General features: G+C 40.5%; 1 pseudogene; it reads right to left on the bottom strand.

The window, feature by feature from the left end:
- Positions 1–12,131: 12,131 nt before the first annotated feature.
- LOC119040025 (60S ribosomal protein L27a-like) lies at positions 12,132–12,594 on the bottom strand (annotated as a pseudogene).
- Between the last annotated feature and the right edge of the window lie 379 nt (positions 12,595–12,973).

Raw genomic sequence — 12,973 nt, 5'->3', positions numbered from 1 at the left:
TAACGCGCTTTTGCACCCAGTTTGTTCGGCCGGGTGGCTCTCGGAAAGACTGCTCCCGTCTGGTTCTCTGAGTTCACACAGGGTACCCTCCTGGGGGGAGCTGAGGCTGACGGCAGGGCGTTGGGGCCTCCCCAAGGCGGCTGGGCAGTCCGACTGGGGCTGGGAGGGCGAGCTGGCGCCGGGCCCTCCGGCAATCTGGGTGAGAGGTCGCGCCCTGGTTCGGAGGCTTTGCGTGGAGGGGTGATTCAACCTTATTTATCTGGGGAATCATGCCAAACCCAAATTGTTTCTGCTGTAATGAATCAAACTGCACTTTACTCTCAAACGCTGGACTTAAAGCAAAAGAATGTTCGGGGCTTCAGAAATTTAAACAAGCAAGGTAATTGAATCACGTTGCCTGTTATGACCTTTCCAAATGTTGCCTAGGCTATTTATTACTGCCTATGCGCAAGGTTGTAGAGAGTGTCCTTGGAAATAAAGGTACAACGTGAGCCCATCTAAATAAACTCGGCTCAGCCAATGAATGTAGAAAGCGAATGTCCGCCTGAAGAATTCTACTTAAAGTGACCCTCTTCCAATTTAATCCTGAGTTCTGGGAGGAGAGCTGTTGAAGTTACAAAGCTTCAACAGCTTTGGCGATCTGTAAAGCTGTGCAGGTTTGGATATCTCTTGGGCAAGCTAATAAAAACCCCAAAAGAAAGCCAGGAGTGTAAATGTTTCCCACGATCCCCAGGATTTTCCATTTTTCTTGCTACTATCCTAGTTTAGGCTATCATCACTCACACCTAAATCTTGCTACTAATTTCACAATCCTTTTTGCCCACTACAGGCCGGCCATAATCTCCTTCAAATATAGCTTGTTTTTGTACTACCCTACAAGAACCTTACACTTTGTTATCTGGGGATTTATAATGTATTTATTCAGAATACCTACAAGGCAGAATGTTAAATGCTAAATTCATAGTAAAAGTACCAGAGGAATTCAGAAAAGAGAACTCAGTTTGTCATGCAATCATTAAGAAAGTCTTCAAAGAGGTGGATGAAACACAAAATGGACTGTTAAAGATGGGTAGGTTTTGGCTACATGGCTTCTTTTTTCCAATTTCTAACTAAACATTTTAAACAAATAAACAAAAAAGTACAGAATTACCCATATGCCCATACGTGGATTTAAAAATTATTATTTGTCATATTTGTTTTATTTGTATATTTGTGTGTACATATGTGTGTGTGGTTGTTTTTGTTTGTTTGTTTTTTGTCTTTCCTCTTGACCACGACTGTTTGGACCCAGGGATGGGCAATCTGACCTAAGGGAAGTCAGTGCATGAGCTGATGGGAACTTTTTAACCAATGGTGCGGCAGAAAAAGATTAATGTAGACAATCAAAGAAGCAGCGAAAAGAAGTATTTCTTGGTGGTAGGCAACTGACAGCCCAGCAATTAGAAGCTCATTATAGTCAAGTGCAAGTAAAAAGTTACAGAGGAACAGAAACTATGAGCATTGGGAGCCAACTGGTAGAGAGAGAAGAACAGACAAAGTGAGTAGAGAAAAACAGAATCACCAGGAAAGAGAGAAAACAAAAACCTCATATCTTCAAATAGAGATGAGATTACTTATTTCTAAGGCTTCCGGTTTCAGTTGTCATTAGGCCTATTGTACTAAGGTGCCTTGTCCTTGGATTCTCCTGAGTCTCGTTCTATATTTATAGAAAAACTCTTTAAAATAATAGGCTGAGCAAGTGTTCTTCTAACCAGAAAAGCCAGAAAGCATTTCTCTTTTTCCAAGGAGCTGTGCTCATCAAGCTAAATTGTGTCTAGTTATGTTTTTGCTCTGTTTTCTGTTTTCTATGCTTTTAATTAATCTGTTTTCTATGCTTTTTTGGCTCTTACATAACAGTTTTATTAAGATATAATTGATGCAAAATAGATTTCACATATTTCAATTTTACAGTTTGATGTATTTTGACATATGTATACACCTGTGAAACCATCACCACAATCAAGTTAACAAATGAAGAGCAAAAGCTCTTCATTCCCCATTCCCTCTAGCCCCTGACAAATTTTAATTTACTTTCTGTTTCTATGAATTGGCCTATTTTCGGCCTTTCATGTAAGTGGAATCCCAAAATACTAGTGTGTGTGTGGCTTATTTCACTTAGCATAATATTTTCAAGGTTTATTCATATTGTATCAGAATCATTTTTTATAGCTGAATTATATTTCACTGTATGTATATACTAGATTTTGTTTATTTGTTTGTTGATGGACACTTGGGTTGCTTTTACCTTTCAACTGTTCAGATTAATGCCATAACAAACATGCATACAAGTCCAGCCCTTGTTTTCAATCCTTATGAGTATACATGTGGGAGTGGAATTGTTGGCTCATACAGACTGCTTCAGTTTTTACATTGAAATTAATTAAAATTAAAGTAAATTAAAAACTGTGTTCCTTAGTTGCATCAACCACATTTCAAGGACTCACTAGCCACATATGGCTAATGACTGCACTGTTGGACAGTGTAGGTGTAGAGTAAAACATTGCACTGGTTAATTTGATGAATGACTTAATAAACCTACCAACTGTGCCCCTCTTTCTCTACTGCTCAAATAAGCTTTGTGCATCCTGTTTTTGTTCAGTTTTGAACCACCCTGCTTTGGTTCAGTTTTCCTTGTGTCGTGTGTTTTTTTTGGTTTGGGATGTCCACCTAGTTCCTATTATCCCTTATGGAAATGATCTCTTTCAGGAAATACTATCACTGCAGGCAGCACTGATCTCTTGTACTCATAAACTATCAAAGTATTTAAACTTCTGACATATATTTTTCATTATAGTTATTTACATATATGTCTTAGTTCCTAATCTAGATTTTAAATTCCTTAGTTGTAAAGATATTAAATATAAAAATAAGAGCTATATCAGCAAAGCAAAGCTCATCACTTAGTAAATGATTACAATGCCTCAAATACAGTCTTAATCAATACACACACTCCATTTCATGGAGTCCTTCCACAGGCATTAGAAGGGAAGTCATGTTATCTGATTTCTAGGTTCGGGCTTAGAGGCTGAGTAACGTGTTTAAAAACATATTTTTAATGAGTGTTAGCATCAGGGTTCAAACTCAGGTCTGTCGCATCCTCTTTCACATCTACTTATATTACTTTATAAACATTACTTTGGGAAATCTTTATAAACAAACATCTCACATTTATTGATTTATTGTTTTCTGTGTGCCAGATTTCACTTTGTTTTTCATGTACATGAGTTAATTCTAACAACAATCTTATGAAGTAGGAGTTGTAATCACCATTATTTAATAATGTATGTGAAAATGGTACAGAAAAGTTAAGTTTCATAGCTAGTAAATGGCAGAGCCAGTATATGAACTCAAGGAGTCTGAGTTCAGGGCCTATATTCTTAATAATCATGTTTCTTATAAATTACATTTAACAAAGAGTTGGTGATTACCATGTATCCAGGCACTGCACACAGTGCTAGAATTTTAAAGACAAATTAGAAGAGAGTCTGGGTGTGTATTTTATAGGAGCTCAGTGTACTAAAAGAACAAATAAACTGTCATTCATATGAAAGTTACGAAATACATTACCACCACCAACTAAACAATAAGAATAATGAGGACCTACTGTTTCCCAGATACTGTTCTAAGTGTTTTGTAGACATTCATTCATTTACCCTCACAACAACCTTGCAAGGTCATTATTCTTATTTTCAGATAGGGAAACTGGATAGCAAAGATGTCTAAGCTATGAAGTGGAAGAACTGGCTCATGAACACAGACAATCTGTCTTCAGCACCCAAGTGCCAAAATGAATACTAGCTGCAGGTAACAATTTCATTTTCTCTAGAGTGTGAACAAGTAGCGTTATAAATAAAACATTAAAAAATTGACTTTAACCATATTCTGGAACTTGGAGAAATGAAAGCAATTGCAAAATGAGATTCAAGAAGGTGCAGTTGCTAGAATGGTCAGCAGAGGGTGAAGGGAGGCAGCATTTGTAACACAACTGCTACGTTAAAATGGGAAAAACTTTAGAATTAAAGGTCTCTTCATCTGTCCTTGAACTTGGACCAAATAGCCCAGTAGTAGTAGTAGTAATAATAGTAGTAGTAGTAGTAGTAGTAGTAGTAGTAGTAGTAGTACAGAATTTAGTAGATGTTCCCTCTTCTCAAATCAAGGAGAGACCTTTCTAGGGAGCACTTAAGGACCTTCATGCATCTTCAGGAACTTGAAGTTCTTATCAGTGAATATATTAAATGTGAGATGCTGTGTCTGGAAGTGCCTTGTGTGCTGGCAGAGCACACAGAGGGATGCTTTGGGACTGGGCTCTATTCTCTCCCATGGCGGAATAGATGCGGATGTTTTTGAGACTTGGTAAGTATTCTGTGGAATAATGGTCCTGACCAAGTGTGCTGTCTGAAGGACCTGAGAAGTAGCCAGACAGAAAAGAGGGAGACCAGGCAACCATGAGGGATGCATGAGGGAGCCACAAAGGTGCCCCATTGAGTCAGCAACTATCATTGCCAGCTAGTGGGCCCTGCAGGTGGGATACAACTATACCTGCCACAAAAACTGCTCCCCATTTCCTTAGCATCTTCCCTTCTCTACCCCACCTCACCCCACCATTCCCCCCATATCAGAAGTAGTGACTAGTAGCAAGTTGGGGAGGTGGAGCCAGGAAAGGAAGGCTAATAATGTTGACCCCTTACTCCACATGCGTTAGGGAACAGAGGGAATTCAAATTCAAATGGGTTTGGAGTATGAAATTCTATTAAGTGAATGCTGCTTCTATACTTTCTAGATTTTTTTTTTTAGTTCTATCATACTGCTGTATGCTTCTCACTTTGTTTTCTTAGCTATGCATTTTTCATTTTCACCTTTAACATTGCTTTATACCTTATTTTTAAAGTTGCTTTTGTGTTCTCATTGACATATACATCATGAAGTACTTGTAAGACATTGTCTTTCGCAGCTCTACTAACTTCCAGAATGTGTTTTTCATCTGTATTCTCCTTTCTTGTATTTATTTATTTTTGCTGATACGTGTTTGCAAAGTTGTTATGCCCTTCCTTTTTATTTTTCTTGTATTGCATATGACAATTTTGTCTAGACCTCCTATTTGCTTTGCTGTTGTGTGGTTGAATTCCTCTAGCCTTTCTATCACCTTAGGTTCAAGGGGAGTGGAAGACGTCAACTGTTGCTATGTACAGCCTCTGTTGGGGCCCTTGCTTGGCTTTTTGGGGATTTTACTAAATTCCTCCCATGCTAAACTCTGTCCATCTATTGTAGTTTATTTCCATCACACTAATAATATCATTGGGCTTTGGATTACTCCTTCTAATAATCCTCGTGTCCTGAGTTCTTTGTTTACTTCAGAGAACGTCATCTGAAGTATTGTTTTGTTTGTTGGGTTATCTACTTCAATTCACCAATTTTCCCTTTCCACAAGCACTCACTTCTCCTCAGCAGCAATTTCTCTTCCTCCCAATCCCCACTCATTCCTCCTCTGGGGAAAAGATACATAATAAATGGAGAGGTTTGCTCCTGCATCAATAATATGTGTGTAGGTTACTCCTTTCAGGCATTAAGCATTGCCTCTTTTTCACTTTCCCTCCCTCAGAGACTCTTGTCCTAATTATTTTCTCTTTTTTTGGTCCCTTTTGCTAAATTACCATGTATTGTTGGAGATAATTAATGCTCAGTGTCAATGATTGTTCTGCTGTTCTCTTCATTTTTCTCTCATCTGGAAGATGCCCAAATAGTGAGCCCCAGTCTTTCCCTTTTCTGCTAGGATATAAAGGTAGTTGTGATGGGACTTTTTCTCCCTTGGGAAGTTGTCTCTTCAAGGGTGACCCATATCTTCCAAATCTCTCTTTGTCGTGTTTCATGGCAGGTTTGCAGAGTGGTAAGATGTTTCAAGATTTTGTTTGCTCATCTTTTCTGCATAGTGCTTGTTTGGAGAATGATGTCCAGGTGCTTGTCACATTGCTCTGAGCTTTGTTCCATAATTCTTGGAAACTTCTGTATCTTTCTTTAATAGCCACCAATTTTTGAAGTTATGACTTGACCTTTCTGCTTCTTTAATTACTATTGAGGTGTTTTTGCTGCTTTTATTTTTTTCCTACTTGCTATTTATGTAATTAATTTATGTGAACTAGACATTTTTAAATTTGGCTAAACTCTAATATCTAAATCTTGATTTCTCTTATTCCTATTTGTCGTTCTAGAAATTAAAGGGCATAATTTTTGAGTGATTTTCTTGAAACCCAGCTCAGCAAAGAAAGTGGCAGGGAAGAGCCATGATTTGAGTCTAGATCTGTCTTTTATCCTGTAATCAATATTCTCCTCTGTAATCAATGGAGAGTAATCAGGATTTTTACATAGGTGACTGATGAAATGAAGCATTCATTTTACACTTGGAAGCTGGTGTGCAGCCCACTGGAGATATATGAGATGAATTTGTAGGGTAGAAACAATGAAAACAGTGAAACAAGTTAGGAAGGTTTTATAAAGTCAGCTATAAAGCAATAGGCCTGAAGTAAAGCAGAACCTCTTTTATGTCTCAGAGTTTTGAATTTGTTAATCAAGGTATTTTTCCCGATAGGTTTCTAGGATGCCACTGATTGGTCTATTGCATACTCAGGTGTGTAAGAATTCTGTATTAAAATCGGGAAACTTTGGGTTAGCAGGCAATGCAATGATTAGCTTCTAGTCAATTTTTGCCACATACGTGATGTTAGAGCTACAGCAAATCACTTCAGTTTTCTGGGCTTCAGTTTCCTTATGTTTAGATTGGGTAAGTTTAATTAAATAGTAGTTCACAGTAAACACTTAGAAGCGGGGGAATGACATCAGCATCAATAGACTTTCCTCTTTTTTTGTCTCCCCTTTCAAACAACCAATTTGGCATCCATTCATGATGAAAAGTACTTCTGTGGGAGTTGTAGGATCCAGCACCACACCACGGGTCCCAGGAGGAGGCTCGCCTACCTGTGCATCAGGCAGTATGCAGACAGACTTTGGCGTGGGCTGTGGAACCACCGGGGGGTTACGAACTGGCCACAACCCCTGGGGAGAACCAGGAGAGTGCCGATGTGGGCAGGAGCCCCGTGGGTGAGAGAGGCTTTATAGTAATCTAGCCTTCCTAAGGTGAGTATCTAGCGTTGCATTCAAAACAGAAAGAATACAAGTTTAGAGCATTAGAGAGGGTAGGAGGGACTTTGCCACCCCTCCCCTCAGGCAGCACAGCGTGGTGTTGAACTAGCTGTTGGTGACCCACCCCATGAGGGAGAGGGAGAATGGTGAATGAGTGCCCTCCTAGCCCAGCTATCCAGCAGATTGCTGAAGAAACACACTTCTCTCTTATAGCACCTAGGGTATTGAGGCAGACCCCCTAAGATGTGGGGGAGGGATGAAATCAGGAAAGAGGCAGATAAGAATATCAAGAGGCATGAAAGGGATGTGGTTTCTGCTGACTGCATGTAGAACTCCAGCAGGGAGCCCACCCAGGAGCCACTGGGTGAACGTCACCCAAGGATGCCCCCACCTGGCTTACACACAGTCCCAGGACCTTGAGTGCTACACCCACACCTCCCCCAACACTGCCATCTGCTCCTGTGCCCAATCTCAAGCACAGCATCGAGAACAAGCTCCTGTAAACTGAGGCCCCTCAGAAAACAGGCCAAGGCCTATGGACAAGGGAAAAAACACAAACTTGTAGCACCACTTTATAGAAAACAAAATAGAGGTTCCCAGGAGCCAACCTGGAGATTTGTAAGACCCGAAGAAGACATGTAATCCGAAGAATTATGCCACAAGAGGGACCAAGAAGTGTGGGGCAGGTATACCCACCGGGGCCTGGACAAAGTTTTCCCATACAGCCATGTGGGGCTCTGCTTCCCACCACCCATAAATTCTGGAGGCAGAAGTTTGGTGAAAAAGGAAAGGAGTCTAACTTTGGAAGAATAATGGGCTTCTGCTTTAGAACCCCTTCCTTTTAAAATACCCAAAGGAAAATAACCCCTCCACCCTTTGCCATCTCAGTTCAAGGTTGTATCTGGAGGGGTTTTTTTCCTATTTAAAATTATCATTCTTTGGGATACATAGGTGGCTGTAGCATGATTGTCCTGGTGGCTTAGGTGGATACTGGTCATAGTCTGGTTTCAGACATCTCTCTCGAGTCTGTGTCCATCTGGCCCAGCAGGACCGCACAACACAGGCGACCGCCAGTGCTGCCTGCTGCCGCCTCTCCTGCCGGGAGGAGCACGAGGCTTTTGGTCTGGCTACAAGGTCTCCTGGGCTGGACCCGACCCACCACTGGACTAAGGAAGGGGAGGAAAGAGAGCAAGTTTCTGAGCGCCCTCCGTTTAATTACTCTACCCCAGAATCCTACGTGACGTGGAAGTGTCCCAATTTCCAACCAATCTAGGCTGCTGCCCAACACGTGCATCAGCCCACACAGCATCTCTGCCAGTCTTCCTACCACCAGGAGCCATGACCTAGAAGCAGGTAGGAGGATTCTCTCGCCACACATGAGGGCACAGCATCTCTTTCTGGGTGGATTGTCACCATGTTCACCTCCATGATACATGTGTGTTGTGACCTTTTCAGTCCACGTATACTCTGTGCAGGCTTCCTTGTGCTGTGTCACAAGCCACATTAGCTGTTTACCTTCCTCCAGGGGGTAAGGAGATCTGTCATGCCCTGGTGGTGTTACAGAAACCCCCCACCCTGGGGTCTTTTTGTTCTACGGTTCTTTTTTACCGGCTGTTGACATGAACTGTGGCTGTCAGTACTAGAGTTTGGTAAAAAGGAAAGGAACTACTTATTCAAAAGTTATACAGGTTCATATTAATCACATAATGTAGATGTTAAATTCCAAAGTCCCTTTAAAACACCCCCCCACACACACACACATACGCACTGCTCCCTCCCCTTGCTAAACCAGGCCAGTCAGGGGCACCCTGTCTCAGGAAAAGAAAATAGAAGTCCATAGCTCAACTAGGGTCTCATTATTAATCCAAAACTGCATCCTCGTGGTAGCTGGGAATCCTTCTGCGTCCTCTGAAACTGTGTGGCAGGAAGAGAGAGAGAGAGAGAGAGAGAGAGAGCGCTCTGCTTCACTGCTGCATCCTGCTTTCCTGCTTTCTAAACTGCATGGTCAGGTGAGCCCCCTCTCCACTCCCAAAACAGTGTGGTTAAAGCCCCAGCATGGCTGTTGTGCCTGGGTTTAAATCCTGGCATGGATCTTCCTCTGTAACCCCATGTCCAACTCCTACCACATTGGGTTAGACCCGCCATTGGGTTACACCTGTCTGATTTCTTCTGCCTTTCTCAGCTGCCATTGTTAGTCTGGGTAGGGGGCCATGAAGCACAAGCCACTTCCCAGCTGCTCTTGTAGGCTTAGGAAGCTCCTCAGGCTACATTACATCACAGGTTAGAGTCATGCCCATCTCCCTGGTCCTGGGTGCAGGCACAGCTGTTTAGCATTATTAAAATACTGGCCAAGTTTTTCAGGTGTGCAAAGTAGCCATCAATGGCCCTGCTCCACTTCCCTCATCAGCCAAGTGATAGCTAAGGGGGTTTTCTCCATTTTGAGGGACCTTCGGCTCCATACCTGGTTATGGTGGTGGCTTTAATCCACCACCTTGGGGTTTCTTGCAACCCCTCCCTCGCTTCAGAGAGTACAGCCTTTCATACCACCTTGGGGATCCCTCCACTGTTCCCAGTAATCTAGCCAGATCCCACCCCCCATTATAAAAGTATCATATATAAGCTAGGCCAGCAAAACATATCTGCCACCAGAAGATAATAGAGATCTGAGAGGGTATCTGCTGCTTCAATTGCTAAAACAGCAACACAAAACTCCAAGGAACATGGAGAATCTAGAATCATGTCATCACTATAGATAATAATACTACAGTGTACAAATTCAAATACATGGAATTTTATGATTTAAATGATAAAGAGTTAAAAATAGCTGTTTTGAGGAACTTAATGAGCTGGAAAAACATGAAGAAAATTTAATGATGTCAGAACAACAATTTATGAACAAATTGAGAAATTTAATGCAGAGATCAAAATTACATAGCGAACCAAGCAGAAGTTCTGGAGGTGAAGAATTCAGTGGACAAAATGAAATGTGCTATAGTAAGCATCCACAGCTGGATATATCAAAAAGAAGATAGTGTCAGTGATATAGGGGATAGGAACTTTGAAATAATCCAGTCAGATGAGAACAAAGAAAAAAATTATGAAAGTTGGCCCTGGCCAGTGGTTCAGCGGGTCAGAGTATCATCTTGATATGCCAAGTTTGCAGGTTCAATCTTGAATCAGGGCACATAAAAGAAGCAACCCATGAATGCATAAATGAATAGAAAAACAAACTGATCTCAAACTGCATAAATAAATAGAAAAACAAACTGATCTCTTTCTCTCTCCCTCTATCCTCTTCCCTCCCCTTTCCCTCTCTCCCTAAATTGAAAAAAAAAAAAAGAATTAAGAAAGCCTACCTGATCTATGGGACACTATCATATGTACAAGTAGTAGGCTAATTGGAGTTTCAGAAGTAGAAGAGTGGCAAAGGGAGCAGAAGGGCTACTTTAATAGCTGAGAATTTTTCAAACCTGGAAAAAGATTTCGACATCCAAGTTTACTGAGCTAATAGATCACTCCATTATCTCAATGCAAAACCACCTTCTTCATGACACATTTTAATGAAACTGTCAAGAATCAAAGACAAAGAGAGAATCCTAAAAGCTTCACATGTAGGGGTACACACAGATTCAAAGTGAAGGGATGAAAAAGAAAACATTCTAGGCAAGCAGAAAGCAAAAGAAAGAGGGAATAGCTATACTTATGATAGACAAAACAGACTTAAAGCCAAAAAACACTATCAAGAGGCAAAGAAGATCATTATATAATGATAAAAGATTCAATTTATCAAAAAGATATAATAGTAATAAGTATATACATACCCAGCTACACATTGGAGCAACTAGATATATTAAGCAAATGCTAAGAGTTTTGAAGGGAGAAACAGACAATACAATAACAAGGGACTTCAATACCCCACTTTCACCAGTGCATAGATCATCCAGACAGAAAATAAACAAGGAAATATTGATTCAAACTATGTCATATCAAATAGACCTGAAGGACATATATAGAACATTCCTTTTAACAATATCAGAATACACATTCTTTAAAGAATGCACAAAAAATTCTCCAGGATAGATTATATGATAGACCACCAAAAACAAACAATCAAACAAACAAACAAACAAACAAAAAACTAGCAAATTTAAGAAGACTGAAGTCATGCTAAGTATCTTTTTCTTTTAAGTATATTTTATTGATAATGCTATTACAGTTGTTCCAATTTTTTCCCCTTTGCCTCCTTCCACCTGGTATCCCACTTCCCTCCAACAACCCCCATTCTTAGTTCACGCCCATAGGTCATGCATGTAAATTCTTTGGCTTCTCCACTTCCTATACTATTTTTAACATTTCTCTGTCTATTTTGTTCCTACCAATTATGCTTCTTAATTCTTGCACTATTTCCCACATTCCCCTACTTCCCCCTCTTAGCTGATAACCCTCCAAATGGTCTCCATACCTAATTCTCTTCCTGTTATGGTTGCTTGCTTTGTTTGTTTTTGTTTTTAGATTCAGTTGTTGATAGTTGTAAATGTGTTGCCTTTTTAATGTTCATGGTTTTGATCTTCTTTTTCTTAAATAAGTCCCTTTAACATTTCATATAATAGTAGCTTGCTGATAGTGAACTCCTTTAGCTTTACTTTGTCTGGGAAGCACTTTATCTGCCCTTCCATGTAAATGATAGCGTTGCTTGACAGAGAAATCTAGGTTGTAGATCCTTGCTTTTCATCATTTTGAATACCTTTTGCCAGTGCTTTCTTGTCTCTTTTGAGAAATCAGCTAGTGGTCTTTTGGGAACTTCTTTGTAGGTAACTCTCTGCTTTTCTCTATGGTGTGCTTTCAAGATTCTCTCTTTAATTATGATGTATGGTGTGCTTGTCTTTGGGTCCAACTTCTTCTTCTTTTTTTTTACAAAAGCACTTGTGAGCATTTAATGATTTCCCCTCCACGTGGCTTCAAGCTATCAGCACACAAGCCCCATCAACACCCTTAATCTTCTCCTCAGTTCTTCTGTTGAAGAATTTGGCCTTCACAATGACCAGCTGCTTTGGGAGATTTCCTTTCCCCAGAACTCTGTAGTAGTCCAATCGTACCTCATCAATGATGGGAGAAATTCTGGTCTGGTTTTTTGCAGCATTGACCCATGTCTGCTTACTGACCAAGGTCCATAGTTCATCAAGGTTGACAGTGGGGCAGAAGCTCTTGTTCCTCTTTAAGTGGTCGTGCCTCATACCAATTTTCCCAAAGTAACCTGGGGAATATTTGTTGAACAACTTCCTGTGATGATGCAAGCCACCAGCATTACCTTGACCTCCCAGGTGCTTCCCGTGTTTGCCTGCAGGATTACAAAATGATGTGGCTGTGGCCGTGACTCACATGGCCCTGAAGTTTCTGGGTCTTCCTCTGTGTGGATGGCATGTTGGTGGCTGAGATGCAAAAGTGGGTCCAACTTCTTTGGGACTCTCTATTTTCTGTGACTTGTATATCTATTTCCTTTGCCAAATTAAAAAAAATTTTTTTCATTATGTTTTCAAATAAGTTTTCAATTCCTCGCTCTTTCTCTTCTCTTTCTAACATCCCTATAATACCGATGTTGGTACATTTAAAGTTGTCTCAGAGGTTCCTAACCCTATCCTCATCTTTTAAAATTTTCATTTCTTCTTGCTACTCTGGTTGAATGTTTATTTCTTCTTTATATTCCAAATCATTGACTTGACCACAATCAATGACTTGTTTCTGTGTATGAGGTAGAGCTGCTTTGACTGCCTGTCTTAGCATACCTGTTAAGTTGTACGGA

This window comes from Artibeus jamaicensis, unplaced genomic scaffold (assembly GCF_021234435.1).
Source record: "Artibeus jamaicensis isolate MK-2021 breed Jamaican fruit bat unplaced genomic scaffold, CSHL_Jam_final scaffold_1019, whole genome shotgun sequence".
Taxonomy (NCBI): domain Eukaryota; kingdom Metazoa; phylum Chordata; class Mammalia; order Chiroptera; family Phyllostomidae; genus Artibeus; species Artibeus jamaicensis.
This window is presented reverse-complemented; position numbering and strand designations above follow the sequence as displayed.